The sequence below is a fragment of the Palaemon carinicauda genome, unplaced genomic scaffold, assembly GCF_036898095.1.
Source record: "Palaemon carinicauda isolate YSFRI2023 unplaced genomic scaffold, ASM3689809v2 scaffold67, whole genome shotgun sequence".
Taxonomy (NCBI): domain Eukaryota; kingdom Metazoa; phylum Arthropoda; class Malacostraca; order Decapoda; family Palaemonidae; genus Palaemon; species Palaemon carinicauda.
In genome coordinates, this window is record NW_027171949.1 from 146,037 (window position 1) to 168,501 (window position 22,465).

Below are 22,465 nucleotides of genomic sequence, written 5' to 3' on the forward strand. Positions count from 1 at the left end.
AGGACGTTCATCAACCATCAGAGTTGACTTGTTTTGACGCGGTGCGTCAACCTCCGCAACCCGGTATGGTGTTGTCTGCACAACCCAGACGGTCTAAACAGTCTCGGGTGGACGCTGTGCGTCCTCGCGCACCTGTGGTTGTTGACAGTTCACAGACTGTTCAGCAGTTCCAGGACGCTGCGTCCGGCTCCGTCACGTATGCACCAGTGCGACCGGACTCTGCGAGTCAAACGTTGCCCACACCTTTGCCGTTTTCTCATCAGTTATCGGATGAGGAACTGTCAGATGAGGACGTTGCTGAACCACATCCTGAGGATCAACCTTCAGAACTTGATGAGCCTAAAGCAGTTCAACCATCCTTGGACTTTAGAAAAGTCATGGCTGTGTTTAAAGAGTTGTTCCCTGACCACTTTATTTCTGTGGCTCCTCGTTCGCCGCCGTCAGAGTTTGTCTTAGGCGTTCCTACTACCATGCCTGCCTTTACTAAACTCGTTCTCTCTCGCTCATCCAAGAGAGCTTTACGGCTGTTAGGCGATTGGTTAGAGACCAAGAGGAGTTTAGGGAAGACAGCATTTGCCTTCCCCCCATCTAAACTCTCATCTAGATCGAGCGTCTGGTATACCACGGGAGAAGTTCTCGCCTCTGCCCAGGGCGACTTCTCAAGTCTTGTAGACTCTCCCCGCCGCCTTGCCATGAGACGCTCGAAGATTTGTTGGTCACCCTCGGACCTGGACCACCTTCTTAAAGGTATATTTAGGGCGTTCGAAGTCTTTAACTTCCTAGACTGGTGTTTAGGAGCCCTGAGTAGGAAAATCTCTTCTGCTGATAAGGATGTTTCCTTACTCATTATGTCCTGCATGGACAAGGCCGTCCGTGATGGGTCCAACAAACTTGCCGCTTCATTCACGTCCGGAGTCCTGTAGAAACGAGAGTCTCTATGTTCTTTCCTGTCTGCTGGAGTGACGCCATGCCAAAGATCTGAGCTACTCTTTGCGCCCTTGTCCAAGTGCCTGTTTCCTGAAGTCTTGGTTAAGGAAATTGCCTTGTCTTTAGTGCAGAAGGACACCCACGATCTAGTTGCGTTGTCTGCTAGACCTAGGATAGACACTCCAGCGTCTCGGTTTATCCCGCCCTTTCGTGGCAGAGCCTCCAGCAGGGGAGGTGCTCGTGCCGAAGGGAAGAGAGGGAAGAGAAAAGGATCCAAGTCCTCTAAGGGCAGAGTCTGACTGCCCGTAACTTCAGACAGCAGTAGGTGCCAGACTCAAGAACTTCTGGCAAGCCTGGGAGAAGAGAGGCGCAGATCAACAATCTGTGAGGTTGCTCAGAGAGGGGTACAAAATCCCTTTTGTACGCAAACCCCCTCTAGCGACGTCCCCCATCGATCTCTCTCCCAGGTACAGAGAGGAAGAAAAGAGACAAGCCCTGAAACTGGAAGTGTCTCTTTTGCTAGAGAAGGGAGCGGTGGTCAAAGTCTCGGACCTTCAATCACCGGGGTTTTACAACCGTCTCTTCCTAGTATCAAAGAAGACAGGAGGTTGGAGACCGGTGCTAGACGTCAGTGCTCTGAATGTCTTTGTCACAAAGACGAAGTTTACTATGGAGACCACAAAGTCAGTCCTAGCAGCGGTCAGAAAGGAAGACTGGATGGTCTCTCTAGACCTAAGGGACGCCTACTTCCACATCCCCATTCACTCAGACTCCCAACCCTTTCTGAGATTCGTCTTCGAAGATGTGGTGTACCAGTTTCGGGCCCTGTGCTTTGGCCTAAGCACAGCTCCTCCCGTGTTTACGAGGCTTATGAGGAATGTGGCAAAATTCCTCCACTTATCGGACATCCGAGCCTCCCTTTATTTGGACGACTGGCTTCTCAGAGCCTCTTCCAGTCGTCGCTGTCTGAAGGATCTCAATTGGACTCTAGATCTGACCAAGGAATTGGGACTCCTAGTCAATTTGGAAAAGTCACAGCTGGTCCCATCCCAAACTATTCTGTATTTAGGGATGGAGATTCACAGTCAAGTTTTTCGGGCTTTTCCGTCGGCCCCCAGAATAGATCAAGCCCTGCTCTCCATCCAGAAGATGCTGAAGAAAGAACGCTGCTCAGTCAGGCTGTGGATGAGTCTGGTAAGGACGCTGTCATCCCTGGAGCAATTTGTCTCGCTAGGAAGGCTACACCTCCGTCCTCTTCAATTCCATCTGGCTTTTCACTGGAAAAAGGACAAGACGCTAGAGGCGGTCTCGATCCCGATTTCCGAAAAGATAAAGTCTTGTCTGACTTGGTGGAAGGACAATATCAGTCTACGAGAGGGTCTTCCCCTGGCAGTTCAGATACCCAACCACGTTCTCTTCTCGGACGCATCGGACTTGGGCTGGGGCGCGACGCTGGACGGTCGGGAATGCTCAGGTCTGTGGAACTCGAGTCAGAGGAGCATGCATATCAACAGCAAGGAGCTTTTGGCGGTTCACCTGGCCTTGATAAGCTTCGAGAATCTCCTTCGAGGCAAAGTGGTGGAGGTAAACTCGGACAACACCACGGCCTTGGCGTACATTTCCAAACAGGGAGGTACCCACTCACTGACGTTGTACGAGATCGCAAGGGACCTGCTCATCTGGTCAAAAGATCGAGGCATCTCCCTAGTAACGAGGTTCATCCAGGGCGACTTGAACGTCCTAGCAGATTGTCTCAGTCGGAAAGGTCAAGTAATTCCAACCGAATGGACCCTCCACAAGGATGTGTGCAAGAGACTTTGGGCGACTTGGGGTCAACCCACCATAGATCTCTTTGCAACCTCGCTGACTAAGAGGCTTCCAATCTATTGCTCTCCAGTCCCGGACCCAGCAGCAATACATATAGATGCCTTCCTCCTAGATTGGTCACATCTGGATCTTTACGCATTCCCACCATTCAAGATTGTCAACAAGGTACTGCAGAAATTCGCCTCTCACGAAGGGACAAGGTTGACGTTAGTTGCTCCCCTCTGGCCCGCGAGAGAATGGTTCACCGAGGTACTTCGATGGCTAGTAGACGTTCCCAGAAGTCTTCCTCTAAGAGTAGACCTTCTACGTCAGCCACACGTAAAGAAGGTACACCAAAGCCTCCACGCTCTTCGTCTGACTGCCTTCAGACTATCGAAAGACTCTCGAGAGCTAGAGGCTTTTCGAAGGAGGCAGCCAGTGCGATTGCTAGAGCAAGGAGAGCGTCTACCATTAGAGTCTACCAATCGAAGTGGGAAGTCTTCCGAGACTGGTGCAAGTCAGTTTCCGTATCCTCGACCAGTACCTCTGTAGCCCAAATAGCTGATTTTCTCTTATACCTGAGAAAAGGACGATCCCTTTCAGCTCCCACTATCAAGGGCTACAGAAGCATGTTGGCCTCGGTCTTCCGGCATAGAGGCTTAGATCTTTCCAACAATAAAGATCTGCAAGACCTCCTTAAGTCTTTCGAGACCTCTAAGGAGCGTCGTTTGGCTACTCCTGGGTGGAATTTAGACGTGGTCCTAAGATTCCTCATGTCAGACAGGTTTGAGCCTTTACAGTCAGCCTCCCTGAAAGATCTCACTCTTAAGACTCTTTTCCTGGTATGCTTAGCCTCGGCTAAAAGAGTCAGTGAGATTCATGCCTTCAGCAAGAACATCGGATTTTCGTCGGAAAAAGCCACTTGTTCGCTGCAACTTGGTTTTCTAGCCAAAAATGAGCTGCCTTCTCGGCCTTGGCCTAAATCTTTCGATATTCCCAGCTTATCGGAGATCGTAGGCAATGAACTAGAAAGAGTCTTATGCCCTGTTAGAGCTCTTAAGTTCTATTTAAAGCGTACTAAACCTTTACGAGGCCAATCTGAAGCTTTATGGTGTTCAGTTAAGAAACCATCCTTGCCTATGTCAAAGAATGCTTGGTCATACTTTATCAGATTGTTAATACGAGAAGCTCATTCACATCTGAGTGAGGAAGACCGAGCTTTGCTTAAGGTGAAGACGCACGAAGTTAGAGCTGTAGCAACTTCCGTGGCCTTTAAGCAAAATAGATCTCTGCAAAGTATAATGGACGCAACCTATTGGAGAAGCAAATCAGTGTTCGCGTCATTTTACTTGAAAGATGTCCAGTCTCTTTACGAGAACTGATACACACTGGGACCATTCGTAGCAGCGAGTGCAGTAGTGGGTGAGGGCTCAACCACTACAATTCCCTAATTCCATATCCTTTTAATCTGTCTCTCGAAATGTTTTTAATGTAGTTTTTTATGGGTTGTCCGGAAGGCTAAGAAGCCTTTCGCATCCTGGTTGATTTGGCGGGTGGTCAAAGTCATTTCTTGAGAGCGCCCAGATTAGGGGTTTGATGAGGTCCTGTTGTATGGGTTGCAGCCCTTGATACTTCAGCTCCTAGGGGTCTGTCAGCATCCTAAGAGGATCGCGAGGCTTCGTAAGGAAGACGTACTTATAAGGCAGAGTAATCGTCTAAGTCGACTTCCTTACCAGGTACCTATTTATTTTGTTTTTGTTATTTTGATAACTTCTAAAATGAAATAAAAACTCTTAGCTCATAAGATGTAAACATATTCAAATGGTCTCTACCCACCACCCTGGGTGTGAATCAGCTATATATATTCACCGGCTAAGTTAAATATTTAAAAATGATATTTTAATTATAAAATAAATTTTTGAATATACTTACCCGGTGAATATATAAATTAAACGACCCTCCCTTCCTCCCCAATAGAGACGCAGTGGGATGAGAAGAAATTGAGTCTTTGTTTACATTGAGTATGGTATCTGGCCGACAGTTGGCGCTGATGGGCACACCCGCAACCTGTATAGCGATCGCTGGCGAGTTTTTTACAGTTTTTTTGTCTGTCGAGCAACAGAGTTGCAGCTATATATATTCACCGGGTAAGTATATTCAAAAATTTATTTTATAATTGAAATATCATATTAACCAAAAGTTTGGTGGAACAAAAGGAACAACAGAAAATATAACAGCTAAGGAGGCAAAAAGTGAAGAAGAAATGTCCATTTGTTAACAGTAAATATTGGGTGGATTTGAAACAACAGAACACGTTTACTTTAAATGGAGAAGTAGGCCACAGGCTCCTGACCAAGTAACCTCCCATCTTCACTATGCTTCAGCCTGGACTGGACCTTCTGGTAATTCTTCATGTGGAGGACAAGATTCAACATTGCCTGTGAATCCTGATTTACCCAATGCCCTTGGTATTGGGTGATTCCAGCCTTGATCAAATTCTGAAGAACCATCACAGGATAGCAATATGATACACCTTACATCTCTCTACTAAAGGTAAGAAAGGTTTGAATACTAATAAAAACTAAACTTGAGAAAATAATACTTTATGAAACTAATGTAGACAGTCAACTCCTGTATTCAGATTCATTGAAGTAAATTCTATTGGATCAAGTTCCTTGAAGGGCAAGATTTAAAGCAAATTAAGTTGGTATTCTGGGTTTTAAAAACTTTTTCAAAGGGTCATGTTAATTCACCCAGTATGTCCATTAAACTGGGGCACTACTATATGTAAAATCTTGATTGTTCCTACACAAAATACAAGCCCAAGTCCTTTCATAGTACATTTGATGAGGCTGTTAAATCTTTAACAAGATAGTGATAGGTATTGCTGGCTGGTAAGGGAGCTCCTGCCCTCCTAACAGGCCAATGAGCTCTTGCTCAGAACTCTATTACTGCTAGTTTGCAGCCCTTCTTGGTCTCTTTGAGGCAACAAGAGGTAGGTCATTCTTCTCTCTTCTTCACATTCAGAACATCGAAGTTCTCGTTACTTTGCCTCTTCCCATTTAGAGGAATTCATTTTCGATAGGAATGTCCTGTCTGGGTGTTGGTGGTGGTGGTATGTTAGGGAGATCTTGCTTTGGAAGGGCCATGGTCTTTGTCCAGGCCCTTCTCCTCGGGGTTCCCTTCCCTTCACTCATGGGGTGGAGTGTGTAAAAAAGACGTATAGTTCCAGAGCTTCAACCCTTTTCCTCACATTCTAGTGCTGTTGGTGTTGGCTCTTCTTGATCGTCTAGCACTTTGTCTTCCTGGTATGTTATGTTTCCTAACAACAGGGTAGGGTCGCTTGACGTACAGACGGGTAAGGAGAAGGGATAGACTAGGAAATTTTCATCTGGTACTCACGAAGGCAAGGTTTCTCGTAAATAGGAGTTTGTTACCTCTCCCGGAGGATCCTGTCAGAGCCTGTCTCTCGCAGTAGGTTAGCTTAGCTTGAAAGAGGTGTGGAATTTGAGAGAGCTGGATATCTGGTCTCTTTTTCTTTAAAACCTCCCCTTTCTGTTTGTCCACTCAGCTTCAACAGTTATGCCCCCAGTTCCATCAGGGGACAGGAGTTGCTGGCTCTGGTAGAGAAAGATTTACTACTTACAAACTCATGAATGTTTTTGGTTCTAAAGGCCTCAGGTGCTTGGCTCTCCATCATAGACATCTCGGTTTTAAACACCTTTGTGGCAAAATCCAGTTTCAGGATAGTGGCAGTTCAGTCAGTTCTAGCATTGGTCAGAATGTGGTACTGGATGGTCTCTATCGACTTGGAGGATACTTACCTTCAAGTCCCCATTCATCCAGAAAGGAAGCCTTTCCTTTGCTTCATCACAACCTTATCTTTCAGTCTCACCACAGCTCCACAGGTTTTCTCGGGTAATGGCTCTGGTATTGGCCATTCTTCACCAAGAGGATTGCCCTTGAGCGAGGGATATGGTCCTGGACCTTTGGCAGGAGTTAAGGATCCATGTGAACAAGAACTAATCCTTGATCCTATCCCAGACCACTGCCTACCTTGGGATTTTTCTGAACTCCTGGATTTTGAGGGCTTCTCCGTCCAAGACTTGAATAGACAAGCTTCTGAGTCGTTTGGAAGAATTTTTATCATCAGAGGCCTCATGCCTTCTTGTGGAGTTGTGGAGGTCTCTTTTCTAGAGTCTGTCTTCTCTGCTCCAGTTGAATCCCAGGGGGTTATCTCAGAACGAGGTCACTTCATTTGGCCTTTCTTCAGTTGTTGCACATTGTTTCCAAGGAGACTCTGGTAGCTTTCTCCCCTCAATGTTGGGAGGACCTCCAGTGGTCGTTGAGATATTGTCTCAAAACAAGGATGGATCTTCGCTCGGTTCCGCCTGACCTCATGTTTTGGTCTGACGTATCGGATCATGGATGAGTTGCAGATCAAGGATCGTAAATTATTTTGGTCCAGAAACTGGCTGTTCCATATATTGGAGGGAGCTGAGAGACACTTGTGTAGGTCTTCTAGCATTCCAGGACCATATGGCAGACTCAATATTGTATTTGTATTTTTCATAATTATACAAACTTTCTTTTAATCAAACTATCTGCTGGCACCAGCTCACAAGTAAGTCCCGTCTCCCATCCCAGTGAATTTTCAGTGAGTTAGCAGTGGGGCAGTTGCTTCTTCCCTACCAGCAGGTAAACCACATCTCAGTTTTTTACACCTTGTTATAAGTTTTATCTGCTGTGTTCAAACATCGCTGTTATCCATTCTCCTATAGTAAATGACTCAAGCTCTCATACTTATGAAAAATAGAAATTAATTTAAAAATTTTGGGATTTTAAAATACTCAAGTTCGTATAGCAAAGAAAAATACAAAATACCAGTACTTAATTTGACATACTTTAAACTTTTATTTCCATGACTAGATTTTTCCAGATATTATTGTCAAGATTTTAAATGATATCAGCTTACATACAGTACTTTATTTCATATTTTATTTTATTTGTTTACGAGTACAGTACAAATATTCAATTTGAAATTATTGTACCTTATAGTACTAGTTAACGATGATTCAAGTTGGTTAAAAATAAAATAGGTTTTCAACTGAAATGAATAGCTCTCCACAAAGGCAAAAATTCATATTTCCATTAACAAAAATGTAAAGAATACTGAATGCTGTAATGGTCTACTTTAAGAAACAAGTATTTCCCTCTGAGCAATACAGCATTTGGTAAGCAGGCAAATTTGTTTCAATTATGAAACTTGGGTCAAAATGCAAATTATTTTTGAAGTTTTACGTGACAAGTTTTTTGTCTCTTATTTCAGGTGTCCACCAAAAAATCGGGTGGCGGTGTTTTCTAGCAGAGAAATATAAAGCTGAGTAGCAAAAAGGAATCTTGTTAATTCCTGGACAAAGATAGAAAATCTTGAGCAACAATCCCTTCAAAATATCCTCTGGGACTTGTTGAGGAAAGGCATCAAGAGGCCCCAGAGAAGGAATACTGCATAGATGAGGGACATAACATTGAATCAATATGGAAGAATAAGAGAAGAGTACACCACAGCAGAAGAAACTCGATTAAGAAGCACATTAACGATGGAGGCAGTACTTCGTAAAACATGTTTACTGTATGCTGCAATTTTAATGTTAACCAAAAAAGTTTGGTGGAACAGAAGGAATAACAGAAAATATAACAGCTAAGGAGGCAAAAAGTGAAGAAGAAATGTCCATTTGTTAACAGTAAATATTGGATGGATTTGAAACAACAGTACACGTTTACTTTAAATGGAGAAGTAGGCTACAGCCTCCTGACCAAGTAACCTCCCATCCTCACTATGCTTCAGCCTGGACTGGACCTTCTTGGTAATTCTTCATGTAGAGGACAAGATTCAACATTGCCTGTGAATCCTGATTTACCCAATGCCCTTGGTATTGGGTGATTCCAGCCTTGATCAAATTCTGAAGAACCATCACAGGATAGCAATATGATACACCTTACATCTCTCTAGTAAAGGTAAGAAAGGTTTGAATACTAATAAAAACTAAACTTGAGAAAATAATACTTTATGAAACTAATGTAGACAGTCAACTCCTATATTCAGATTCATTGAAGTAAATTCTATTGGATCAAGTTCCTTGAAGGGCAAGATTTAAAGCAACTTAAGTTGGTATTCTGGGTTTAAAAAACTTTTTCAAAGGGTCATGTTAATTCACCCAGTATGTCCATTAAACTGGGGCACTACTATATGTAAAATCTTGATTGTTCCTACACAAAATACAAGCCCAAGTCCTTTATTAGTACATTTGATGAGGCTGTTAAATCTTTAACAAGATAGTGATAGGTATTGCTGGCTGGTAGGGAGCTCCTGCCCTCCTAACAGGCCAATGAGCTCTTGCTCAGAACTCTATTACTGCTAGTTTGCAGCCCTTCTTGGTCTCTTTGAGGCAACAAGAGGTAGGTCATTCTTCTCTCTTCTTCACATTCAGAACATCGAAGTTCTCGTTACTTTGCCTCTTCCCATTTAGAGGAATTCATTTTCGATGGGAATGTCCTGTCTGGGTGTTGGTGGTGGTGGTATGTTAGGGAGATCTTGCTTTGGAAGCCCAGAGGTCTTTGTCCAGGCCCTTCTCCTCGGGGTTCCATTTCCTTCACTCGTGGGGTGGGGTTTGTGAAAAAAGATGTCTAGCTCCAGAGTTTCAACCCTTTTCCTCACATTTTAGTGCTGTTGGTGTTGGTTCTTCTCGATCTTCTAGCACTTTGGCTTCCTAGTATGTTGGGTTTCACAACAACAGGGTAGGGTCACTTGACGTATGGACAGGGATAAGGGGAAGAGAGAGATTAGGAGATTTTTGTCTGATGCTTACGAAGGCAAGGTTTTTCTGAAATAGGAGTCATTACCTTTCCCGGAGGATCTTGTCAGAGCCTGTCTCTCGCAGTAGTTTAGCTTAGCATGAAAGACGTGTGAAATTTTAGAGAGCTGGATATCAGGTCCCTTTTGCTTTTAAACCTCCCCTTTCTCTTTGTCCACTCAGCTTCAACAGTTATGCCCCCAGTTCCATCAGGGGACAGGAGTTGCTGGCTCTGGTAGGGAAAGATTTTCTACTTACGAACTCATGAATGTTTGTGGTTCTGAAGGCCTTGGGTGCTTAGCTCTCCATCGTGTGGTTCTGAAGGCCTTGGGTGCTTAGCTCTCCATCATAGACATCTCGGTTTTAAACACCTTTGTGGCAAAATCCAGTTTCAGGAGAGTGACAGTTCTGTCTGTTCTAGCGTTGGTCAGAATGTGGTACTGGATGGTCTCCATCGACTTGGAGGATACTTACCTTCAAGTCCCCATTCATCCAGAAAGCAAGCCTTTCCTTCGCTTCATCACAATTTTGTCTTTCGGTCTCGCCACAGCTCCACAGGTTTTCTTGGGTATTGGTCATTCTTCACCAGTGAGGGGTTCGGATGCTTTGGTACCTGGACCCTTAGCTACTCCAGTCGTCCTCCCTCAAGGATTGCCTTTGAGCGAGGTATAGGGTCTAGGACCTTTGGCAGGTGTTAAGGATCCATATGAACAAGAACTCATCCTTGATCCTGTCCCAGACCACCGCCTACTGTGGGATTTTTCTGAACTCACGGATTTTGAGGGCTTCTCCGTCCAAGACTTGTATAGACAATCTTTTGAGTCTTTTGGAAGAATTTTCATCATCAGAGGCCTCCTGCCTTCCTGTGGAGGTGTCTTCTCGGGAGTCTGGACTCTCTGATCCAGTTGAATCCCGGGGGGATCGTATCAGATTGAGGTCCCCTCAGTTCGTCCTTCGTCAGTCTTGGCATAGTGTTTCCAAGGAGAATCTGGTAGCTTTCTCCCCTCAATGTTGGGAGGACCTCCAGTGATTACTGAGATACCATTTCAAAACAAGGATGGATCTTCGCTCGGTTCCACGGGACTTCATGTTTTGGTCTGACGTATCGAATCATGGATGGGGTGCAGATCAAGGATCGGAAATCATTTTGGGTCAATGATTGGAAACTGGTTGTTCCATATATTGGAGGGAACTGAGGGCCACTGGTGTAGGTCTTCTCAGTATTGTCTTTGTCGACTGTATGACAACCATCTGTTACCTAAGGAAGCAGGGAGTGGGACTCGGCTAGAGTCACTCAATTTGCATTTGGCGGAGAGGATGGGACATCTTCGATTCTCCAGTTCATTCTGGGTCTTCACAACATTTTGGTAGACTCCCTGTCGAGAAAGAATTAGATTCAGGATTCATAATGGACTCTATGCCAGGAGGCCTTCAACAACCTTAGGAAGAGGAACCAGTAACAGTCGATCTGTGTACTATGAATTTTTTGATATTAGGGATTCTCTCCTTTCCAGGATCCCCAGAGTGTTGGGACCAACACTTTTGCAGGATTGGGAAGGTCTTTAGACCTACAGTACACCTTTCCTCCCTTCTGTCTTGTCTTGTGACAGCTTTCCTCAAACACGCAAGGGCAACCATTCATCTGACGTTAACAGAGTGACAGAATAGGAGGTAGCAGGGTTGCCAATTTGTTTAAAATTTGGACTGGTTTTAGGGCTTCAGGGTTAGCCAAGTTATCCATGTAAGTATTGTTAATGTTAATTTTATCATTTAAAATTCCATTTTTACCACCTCAGCCACCTCACCAAGTCCTGAGCCGAAGGTCAAAAGTGGGGTGCATTTGACGGGAGAGTGGGCAGGATTATTCACCCATTATTAACCCTTTTACCCCCAAAGGACGTACTGGTACGTTTCACAAAAGCCATTCCTTTACCCCCATGGACGTACCGGTACGTCCTTGCCAAAAAATGCTATGAAAATTATTTTTTTCATATTTTTGATAATTTTTTTTTAGAAAATTCAGACATTTTCCAAGAGAATGAGACCAACCTGACCTCTCTATGACAAAAATTAAGGCTGATAGAGCAATTTAAAAGAAATATACACCAAAATGTGCTGGGAAAAAAGTAACCCCTTGGGGGTTAAGGGTTGGAAATTTCCAAATAGCCTGGGGGTAAAAGGGGTAACTATGTCGTTGGCAATTTCAAGTTTCGTTCCAGCTCTGCTGAAGATATTTGCTATTTCAAAAGAACCGAGTTTTGTAGTGCTAGTAAAATATACAAATTACTTTTAAGATTTAACATATTTCAAGCTTTTTGTTTTATAATAGAGCTTTTTCAGCTATTATTGTCAAGGTTGAAATTGATCTTATCTTACGTACTGTACTTTATTTCGTATTTTATTTTGATTTGTTTATCAGTACAGAACAAATTGTTTGTTAGAAATCTGATTAGCTTATAGGATTAGTCAACAACAGTTGAAGGTTGGATTATAGAGTAGGTTTTCAACTTCAATGAATAATCAAAATAGGCAAAATTTCATATTTCCATTAATCAAAAGTTACAGAACACTGTACTGATGTACTGTAGAAATAATTCCCTCTGGTCAATATTTGGTAAGCAAGGAAATTTGCTTCAATTATGAGAGCTTAGAGTTATGTGTGACTTAAGTATTTTTTCTCTTATTTCAGGTTTCGACAGAAAAATAAATTGGTGATGTTTTCAAACAGAAAAATATAAAACTGAGTTGGAAAAGGGAGTCTTGTTAATTCATAAACAAAGAGAGAAAATTCTGAGCAAGTACTCCCTCAAAATATCTTATGAGAATTGCTAAAAAATTGCATAAAGAAGCATCAGGGAAGAAATGCTATGTAGAGGAGAGGCATAGCATCGAATCAAAGTGGAAAAATAAAAGAGAATCGACGCCTGAGCAGGAGAAAAGAAGAATCATTCAAGCTAGCGAAGTAACGTGCGATAAAATGGAAGGATGTGAAAGTACAAGAATTAAGAAAACTCAATTAAAAGTACTGGGAATGGACGCTTTAAGAAGAATATGAGATCAATACTTGTATCCATCAAGGATCTATACTAAGCTCTTTGCTGCTGTTCATTATAATAATGAAGAAAGCAATAAGTAAGTATGTAAAATAGTTCCCCTGAGAGCCAGTTCACCGAAGGGACACTTTGTTACCAGCAGAATCTGAGAGAGACGGGTGATCATCTTGGCAGTGGCAGGTCCCAAATGTGCCTTAAAAGTTGCTGATGATTCTGATGAAGTGCCATAATATCTGCAGTAGTTTTCTGGTGAAAGAGCTGCATGTGATTAGATCATAAATTTGTTTACTGAGGGAAATATACTCATTTATCAACAGCAGTTACGAGGATGGATTTTAAACAAACATTACATTGGTACTTTGGATGGAGAAGTAGGCTACAGCCTCCTGATGAAATAACCTCACATTCTCACTCTATACTGTATCCTGGACCAGCCCTTTTCAGCAATTTTTCATGTAGAGAACAAGATTCAACATTGCCTCTGAATCCTGACAGATCTTATACACTTTATATTAAGTAGACTCTGGCATTCTGTTTCTCATGTTAATTTATGTTCTATATTGTTTTTAGGGCTTATGAATTTTTTTATAACATTGTTAATAGGCAGAATACATTAAGACTTTTTCTGAAATATCCTACTAAGGAAATTCCCAATTAGATTTTTAAAAGTAAATTAGTCTCGAGTGGAATCCATTATATATGAAAAAAACATTGACAAAGTCAGTGCATATTATTTATTTTCTTATTAATGCTTAATTTAAACTGTTTTCAAATGATTGCTGTTTGGGTTCCACTCAATTAAGAGTTTTTAAGGCAAATAGTTCACTGATTTTTGTCTTAAATAACATTCTAAAATTATCTTTATGGTCTCCTATTGTTCATGGTTTTTTAGTATGAAAAGAAATATTAGGGCTATTTCACTAGGATCCTCTAAATGTGTTCTGCCTGTTAATAATTCTAGTAGGGTTTAGTACATATACTGTAGAAGTGGTCAACTTAACATTCAATTGAAAAGCTCTGTTTCTAGTGTAGGTTTTTGTATCAAAGGATATTTTCTCCTTTTAGGAGTATCATCATCACAGATCTAGGTTAAAAGATCATATTCCTATCCTTAAGTGATGGTTAAGCATCTTTTTGTGGTATCCTGTAGCTCACTACTAAGCTTTGCCAAGCTTTTTTTCATATTGCCTTTTGTATTTTGCTTTTACTTTTTAAGGTGATGTTAATCACCAGATGTGAACTATTGCTTTTGTTACAGTTGGCAATAATATTTCTGTATTAGTCATATTATTCTGCTCTGTGGTATGACAAGTTCTTTATATAGTTTTTATATATTGAGTTGGGGTTCAACTCTATGTTCCATAATTTGCACCATGCACTAACTTTAGCTAGATCTCTATTAAGAGATTTGGTAACCCCAGATCTACATTCAGGAGATGGAATTGATGCAAAGAGTTCCATCATCTGCATATGCAACAAGCATACTACCCTGAGGAACACCAGATATTACATTCCTATACTCACTAAGGTGTCCATCAACCACAACTTTGCAGTCTATTAATTAATAATTCAATAATTATCCTAAGAAAAGACCCACCCACTCGTAACTCAGTGATAGTTTACGGTTTTCAACGAAGGATTTATCATATAAACCACGACGTATCGCAGATGAGAGTGTTTTGCACTAGATAGTGATTGGTTTCCACCTACCAGACTTTCTTCCTATCTCAATCTTATTTGGCAAGTTTTTATTTATGTATATAACAGAATTTTCTATCTTGTCTCTATCTATCTATATACCAAGGCACTTCCCCCAATTTTGTGGGGTAGCCGACACCAACAATGAAACAAAACAAAAAGGGGACCTCTACTCTCTATGTTCCTTCAGCCTAATCAGGGACCCAACCGAGTTCAGCTGGTACTGCTAGGGTGCCACAGCCCAACCTCCCACATTTCCACCACAGATGAAGCTTCATAATGCTGACTCCCCTACTGCTGCTACCTCCGCGGTCATCTAAGGCCCCGGAGGAAGCAGCAGGATCTTGTGATAGCATAAAAGGCATTTCAAGAATTGTATGTCATTGGCAATTTGTGAGTACAGTTTCCCAGAGTTTTTTTCACATTCTGGTTAGTGTTTTTTTTCTCTGGTTTTTCATCTGAGCACACAAATTGCCAATAACATACAATTCTGGTTACAGATTTCCAGAGTTTATTCTGAACGTTGTGGTTAAAAGTTGTCTTTTTTTTCTCTGGTTTTTTATGTCTCCACAAAATGCCAATGTCACTGCAATTGAACTTTAAGGTAAGGCATAACTTAATTGGAATTCTGGGGAATATTGTGCATAAGCTGTTTATATGCAAAGTTTTTATTTTTTTGTAGTGGTAATAATTTTGTCACAGTCTTCACCACTACACAATTGTATGCTGTTGTACATACATACATATACCAAGGCACTTCCCCCACTTCTCCTCTCTACGTTCCTCCCAGCCTGGCAAGGGACTCAACTGAGGGTGATACTCCTAGGGTGCCACACCCCACCCTCCCCCGTTATCCACCACAGATGAAGCTTCATAACACTGAATCCCCTACTGCTGCTACCTCCACGGTCATCTAAGGCACCGGAGGAAGCAGCAGGGCCTACCGGAACTGCGTCACAATTGCTCGCTATTCATTCCTATTTCTAGCACGCTCTCTTGCCTCTCTCACATCTATCCTCCTATCACCCAAAGCTTTTTTCACTCCATCCATCCACCCAAACCTTGGCCTTCCTCTTGTACTTCTCCCATCAACTCTTGCATTCATGCTGTTGTAACTAGTAGTAATAACATAACTATTAGACTTGTGTAATGGAGTAGTAACAGTCTCATATAGGACACTTAGCCACTGCGTAACCCTAGGTAGCAACGGGTCCTATCGGAAGTGCGTCACAATCACTCGCCATTCATTTCTATTCTATTCTTGAAATAAGGTCCTATATATTTTTACACTTATAAGCACTAGGCCCTCAACTAATGAAAGTCTTCTCTTATTCAAGCTCTATTCAGCTCCAAAGAGTTGTTATGTAAACTTTTGCTAGACTGCCTTTATAGATATAATTCTTGTTGCCAGTGATTTGGACCATAAGGTTAGAAATTATATTGAGTAATTATTGGCTTTTGGAATATCTTGAGTATTTAAGTGTGAGATATATTGAAGGGTCTTTGGTACCTGACAGATTTTTCCCCTTGTCAGGAAGTCAGGCCCCTGGAACTTAATAATCTGAGGAACTATATTTGGATCGTTTGTGGGCACAAAAGGAGATTAGCATAGTGAAACACATGTCCCTTACCTACCTCAGTAGACTTGGTCACTTTTCTGGCAGGACAACCGTTGGTTTTGTGAGAAGCGCTCCTCATTTGGTATGCGTCAGTGGTTGGTTACAGAACCAGGTTAAGAAACTGGAATACTAAGAAGTATGGTTGCTCTTGGGTTTCTCCCCACATGCACTTGGTTGCTGAAGACCTCACAGGCTCTAGTGCTGGGCTAGGCAGTATAGTAAAGTTAATAATTTCATTCCAAATCCTCATGACTCACCAAGAATTTTGAAGAGTATGATAGTTAAGAATGCTTCTTAAGCCATCTAGGATTTCTTTATGTAGAAGAAGAATGCAGTAAAGTTCTGTTGTTCACACTAGGAACATGAATGAAGAGTCTAATGCGACTTCATTCTTATTCCTAATGTGAACAACAGACAGATTTCTGTAGTTCCATATGTCTTGGAATGATAAAGACAGGACTTCTCTCATGAGAGTTGATCCATATCTATTAATTCAGAGAGGAAAGGTGTAGAATCAATAGACATAATGTTCCTTACATCTAATGCATTGAAAAGTAGACTTATATGTATACTGTTGGACTGTAGTGTGCTCAATGATTATTTTCTCTTCTAACCAGTTTAACGAAGGCGTTGATCAGCAAAAATTGTTTTAGATAGTAATTAGAATTCTAGACATGTGAAGAACTTAGAGAACTCTCCTCGATTGCATTTCAGTATCCAAACTGAAACCTCAAACTTAGCTTTGGAAGGTTGCCTAAAGGTATCATTGAACGGTCTAAAACTATTTTACTTTCGCAATTTATTCTGGAAGGAATTACCATTTAAAATAGTTGTGAGCCTCTTTCAAAATTGTCAGCAAAACTAAATCCCAGGAGGTAGAAGTGATGAGGTCACTCTCTCGCCACCAGTCGCTATCCTGACCAACGTTGACAGTTAACTGCTTTCTTATGAACTGTTGGAAACTTATAAGCATACTTTAAATTGTGGATAAATCTTAGGCCAAAATTCCCCGACAGCTTTCTTTTGTCATGGAGTCTCATTGTGATTTCAAAGAATGCTAAAGTCCCCCTTTTTTTAGCTGGTAATGACAAGGTATTCCAAGTTAGTATCAAAGCAGGACTTTCCTTTAATAAAATGTTTGTTGCCTGAAGTTAGTTTTATCCTTGACTGCTTTATTCAAGCATTTCCTTTGCTTGTTAAAATGAGAGTTAGGGAGAGGAGAGTTAATTTTCACCACATTCTATCTTGGATGTGAAATGATTATGCACTCTACTGTTTTGAAATTACTTTTGATCGGTTCTGCTGTAGTTGGAATGTACATAGTTCAACAAAGTGTCAAAAGAATTGTATTGATGGTTTCTTGAATGTCTTACCAAGTTCCGGGCTGTTCAGAACTTCATGTTTTATCTGGATCATAATAGGTGATCCAAGATGACCATAGGTTTCAGATATCTTAACCCTTTTACCCCCAAAGGACGTACTGGTACGTTTCACAAAACACCCCTTTACCACCATGGATGTACTGGTACGTCCTTGCAAAAATCTGCTATTTACAATTTTTTTTGCATATTTTTGATAATTTTTTGAGAAACTTCAGGCATTTTCCAAGAGAATGAGACCAACCTGACTTCTCTATGATGAAAATTAAGGGTGTTAGAGCAATTTAAAAAATATATACTGCAAAATGTGTTTGAAAAAAAATACCCCCGGGGGTTAAGGTTTGGAAAGTTCCAAATAGCCTGGGGGTAAAAGGGTTAAAAGTACTACACCCCAGCATGGCAAACATAGTTCTTATGACCTATTTGAATGCTCCAGGTTTACTCCTGCTATGGAAGATGATAGGATGTATCCTGAAAACTACCATTAGGTCATTGTGTCTGTTAGGAATGCAATAGAAGATCCCTCAGCTTACGAATGTTTGGAGAAACAAACACAAATCCAACTGAAATTATAAATTTCAGATGTATCAAAACTTCATAACGAAAAACTGTAATAAAACAATACAGTATTATGTAATTTTATGGAGTAAGCAAGACAACGTTGGCAGTATGAAACGGAACTATTCGTTGGCTTTTGCCGCTGAAAATCATAGGCATGTGAATTAGAAGCCTACCCTTGGTCAAAATATAAAATTTGACTTAAAAATAGTTTCTTGGAACCGTTTGTAAGTTGAAGACTTTCTGTAACCGATAGGTTTGTTTTGAGAGCAGATTTTCTCTTCTCCATCCATCCATATACCAAGGCACTTCCCCCAATTTTGGGGGGTAGCCGACACCAACAATGAAACAAAACAAAAAGGGGACCTCTACTCTCTATGTTCCTTCAGCCTAATCAGGGACTCAACCGAGTTCAGCTGGTACTGCTAGGGTGCCACAGCCCAACCTCCCACATTTCCACCACAGATGAAGCTTCATAATGCTGACTCCCCTACTGCTGCTACCTCCGCGGTCATCTAAGGCACCGGAGGAAGCAGCAGGGCCTACTGGAACTTCTCTTCTAGGAGAGCCTTTATTTACTGTAAATCGAAACTTATACCCAGCAACTTAACTCTTAGTTTCTCTGCCTAACCCAGTGACGAAGTATCAGTTTAGAATAGGTTTGTATTTATGAAACGATTTGATTGTACAGGTATCAGATTTTTGCCATTGTTTATAAAGGGCAATTTGTAATAGTTCTAAACATTATTAATGTACATCCTGTTCTTTCATATTTTCTATTATGACAAAAAAGGGTTGTAAGCTCCTTAATATTAAATTGATATGGTTATTTTTTAATTTAATTTCAGAACTTTACTCTATTCTTAATAACATTAATGTGAATTTGTCCATTGATTTAACGTTGAAGCAATCTATTTGATGGTCTCAGGCTATGATAATAATTTTTACACCAGAATTTTTCATCACAAGATTGTTGAATAGAAATGTACTTTATTATTATTACTTGGATTGTCTTGGTAATTATCATGTATTTGGCCACTCCTACAGTATAGTGTATCTTCATTTATTTATATCTAGTTCATGTCAAAAATGTCTTGTATGTTATTGAATGTATTTGGTCATTGTTAAAGAGAACTTTTTTTGATATTTGAAAGCTATTCTATCTGTAAAACTTCTTTTGACATAAGCCTGGGGATGTGTTGACCTCATATTTGGTATCTTCTAGGGAAACCTCTCGTCTTGATTAGAAGTTTGGAAAGAATCTTGGTCATATTAGTTTTTACTTCTTAAGGTATTGGTCCTAAAGTTTAGTTTTATTTACCATTGTAAAATGAATAATGTTAATGAAATGTAATATCCATGATGCATTTTAGGTTAATATTTTGTTTTAATAGTCAGGTAGCATGATAGTGATCATGGTAAAAATTTCAATACATATATTTCCAACAGATTATATTTGGGTGATTAGAAAACATTTTATTTTCGTGAGTTATGTGTCATTACATAAATCTAGGTTTACCAGTTATAGTTAATTACAGATAAATTCATTTTCATGTAGCTATAGTCTTTGGTATTATTTTTCTAAATTAGATCAAAATTCTAGGCAGCTTAGGCACAGAGAAGACAGTAAAATGGGTTAGGAAACAAACAAGGGAATCTGATGCCTTTCAAAGACTAGATTGTTCTGACACTATATACAAACCCTTTCACTCGTCACAGTGGGGAGATATATTTCGGCAACAGCTGAAATTAACTGTAAGATATTTAGGGAGATGTAACTACTCGCCGCTAGTTAGCGGCTGGTCAACCGGCCACCCTGCTCCCACCCACACAGATAACATGCCGTCACTTTTTATTTTGGCTCGGTAGAGAACAGACGTGCTTTTGTTCTCTCCAATCATCATTTTTACTTATTCTTAATAAATACAAACTGGCCTAAACTTTAGAAACTTTCCTTTTTCTTTCTCGTTCAGGGTGTCAGTGCGGTAGCTTTATGTCATCCATGGAGACGGATCCTCCCAGCCTTTGTCCTGTGTATAGGGGACACTCGTGTTTGCAGCATCTAGTTGTAGGGAGCAGCCTCCCTTCCAGTGGCTGCGATACGATAGGCGGCGGAAGAAGTACAAGAGGGACTATTCCTCTTCGAAATCATCCTCGAAGGGGAAGAAACCTCGCCGTCTTACTCCGTTGGCTTGTTCCTGTCACTCAGACTGCTCATTCATTCTGCTGGGGATCAGTTGAGTAAGAGTGCTGGCCCTTTGATCCCCAGATAACTTTGCAGTTCTGAGAACTTTGTTGCTTCCCGTAGAAAAGCAGCGCCGCCCCCAGCCATAGGGGAATCTCTCTTTGCTGACGATGTGCGTCAACTGTGGCCTTCTTTTGGGCTTGCGGGTTCCCTATGCAAGTAACGACTGCTTGAGGTCTTTCGGTCAGGGACACAGTGAGAGTACTTAGCTGCCTCCCCAGAGATTGACTTCGGTTTTTCTCCCAGAGACTCCGGAGGTCATTTACCAAAGGAGTCTCGTGGCTACCCAAAGCGACCTCAGCTTCTGCTCGACTACCCTACGTTTGTCATTCTTTGATGGACGAATGTGAGCAGTTGCAGAAAAGTTTGTCGGGGGATCGCTCCTGGATGAACCCAAAAACTAGCTTCGGCTCCATTTAGCAACTCACAGCATGCTATACTGACCTTCAACCTGAGCTTGATCAGCATGTTGAAGGGAAGGAGATAGCGTGCTTGAAGGTTCACCTCAAGGTACCCTTTGCCCGAGTGGTCATCCCCCAGGGCTTCCAGAAGCGTGTGCTCAATTCATCGATGTCTCGATGTAGCTCTTCCGAGCGTGGCTTCTCGGAGCTAGACGACAATAGGGTTAGGCGGCTGTTGGGCACTCCCGACCCGTGCCATCATGTCTGTTGGGCACAACAGAATGCTTATTGTGTTGTGAGGCAAGGTCCTTCTAGGATCTCGCCTTAGGGATTCAACCTCTCACAACGAAGAACCTGCTGTTCTGACTGTGTACCAGCAACAGCTTAGGTGGGTGGATGAGCTCCTCTTCCTGACCAGGGTCTGTGTTTTGTCTCGGCCAGGGGACATGCTCACTATAGCGAGTTTGGTAGATCCTATTCACCATCGTTTCATGTTTTGACACTGTGAGTACCATAGGTGAGTGCTACCTCAGTAGCTCACCCACCCTCACTAGTGCACTACGCGCAGGTGGCAAGACAGGAGGGACAAATGGGTAACACCTTACCAGTTCTCACCTGTACAGGTGTTCATAATGACTCACTGTGCCAGCGCTCGCCTCGCCAACGTTCGCGTCACCATCAGGTAGTACAGTGATCGCATTTTTTGGGTACTGCTGCGTCGGTAGCATTGTCTTACTAAGGTAAGTAGTAAGAGCATGTTCGCTCGTGATAGTCAGGCTGACCACTCTCGCTTCTTTAGGGCAAAAGAACATGGAGAAGAACATGACGTTCCACCTGCTCGTGCTCTTCCTTGACCTAGGAAGCATATTTGGGGTTTCCCTTTGGATGCCATCACCTTATCAAAGAACACAAGTGGTCTCAGGACCAACCCACAATCCTCCAGCAGTTCCCCAGCATGGAGGTTTCGAAGTTCTCTGGGACTTGAAGTCCTTCAGCTGACCCAAGATGCAATAGCACTACTGTTAAGAAATTCCTCCTCCGACAGCACCTCGCCTTCCTTCCCCTCAGTAGTCGTCTAGTTACCAACTGTACCTTAGTACGAAGGCCTCTAACATTGGCCGAGACCCGGAGTGGGAGAGGCTGGTAATCATCCTTATCAAGCTGCAGAAGATGAAGCAATTCCACCAGGCAGCTACTCTGCCCCCCACGGAACTCTTTGCCTCCCAGAGCCAGCAGAGGCTCGAGATCTCATAGAGAGGTCTCTTTCACAGACAACTATTTTCAGATGACAGGATGTCGTAATCTCGAAATTTCAGAAGTAGGTGCCTAGGAGGGGACCTCTGAAGCTATGCAATTCCTCGATGGACGGTCCCTCCCTCTTCAATGTGGAGGATATGGAGAAAGGCGAGCCAAGAGTCCCTCCTCCATTGGGCAATGATTTCCCGCCCTTATTCATAGGCACCACAGCTATAAGTTGGCCAGAGCATCAGCCACTCATTGAGACTACCACTAGAGAGTTATTGGCCAGACAGTACTACATTGGATCCCTCTCTCTCGTTACAGCTCATTTTGTCTTTGCCTACACATACACCAAATAGTCTGGCCTATTCTTTCTGCATTCTCCTCTGTTCTCATACACCTGACAATACTTTGATTGCCAAACAATTCTTCGTTCAAGGGGTTTACTGCAACGTAATTGGTCAGTGGCTACTTTCCTCTTGGTAATCGTATAAGAGACTCTAGCTATAGATAGCAGTTCATCTAGGAGAAGGACTCTCCAAAATCAAACCATTGTTCTCTAGTCTTGGCTAGTGCAGTAGCCCCTGTACCATGGCCTTCCAAGCTCTTGAATTAGTGTTCTCTTGCTTGAGGGTACACTCATGAATGCTGTTCTCTCTTTTTTCTCTTCCTCTTGTTTTTTTTAA

The 22,465-nt window shown here is 42.0% G+C and overlaps 1 long non-coding RNA gene across 1 annotated transcript; it reads left to right on the top strand.

The window, feature by feature from the left end:
• Positions 1-5,141: 5,141 nt before the first annotated feature.
• Positions 5,142-13,323, top strand: LOC137637337 (uncharacterized). The gene is made up of 3 exons (XR_011043569.1): positions 5,142-5,286; positions 8,063-8,751; positions 12,277-13,323. It is a non-coding gene; the product is annotated as an uncharacterized lncRNA (long non-coding RNA).
• Positions 13,324-22,465: the final 9,142 nt, after the last annotated feature.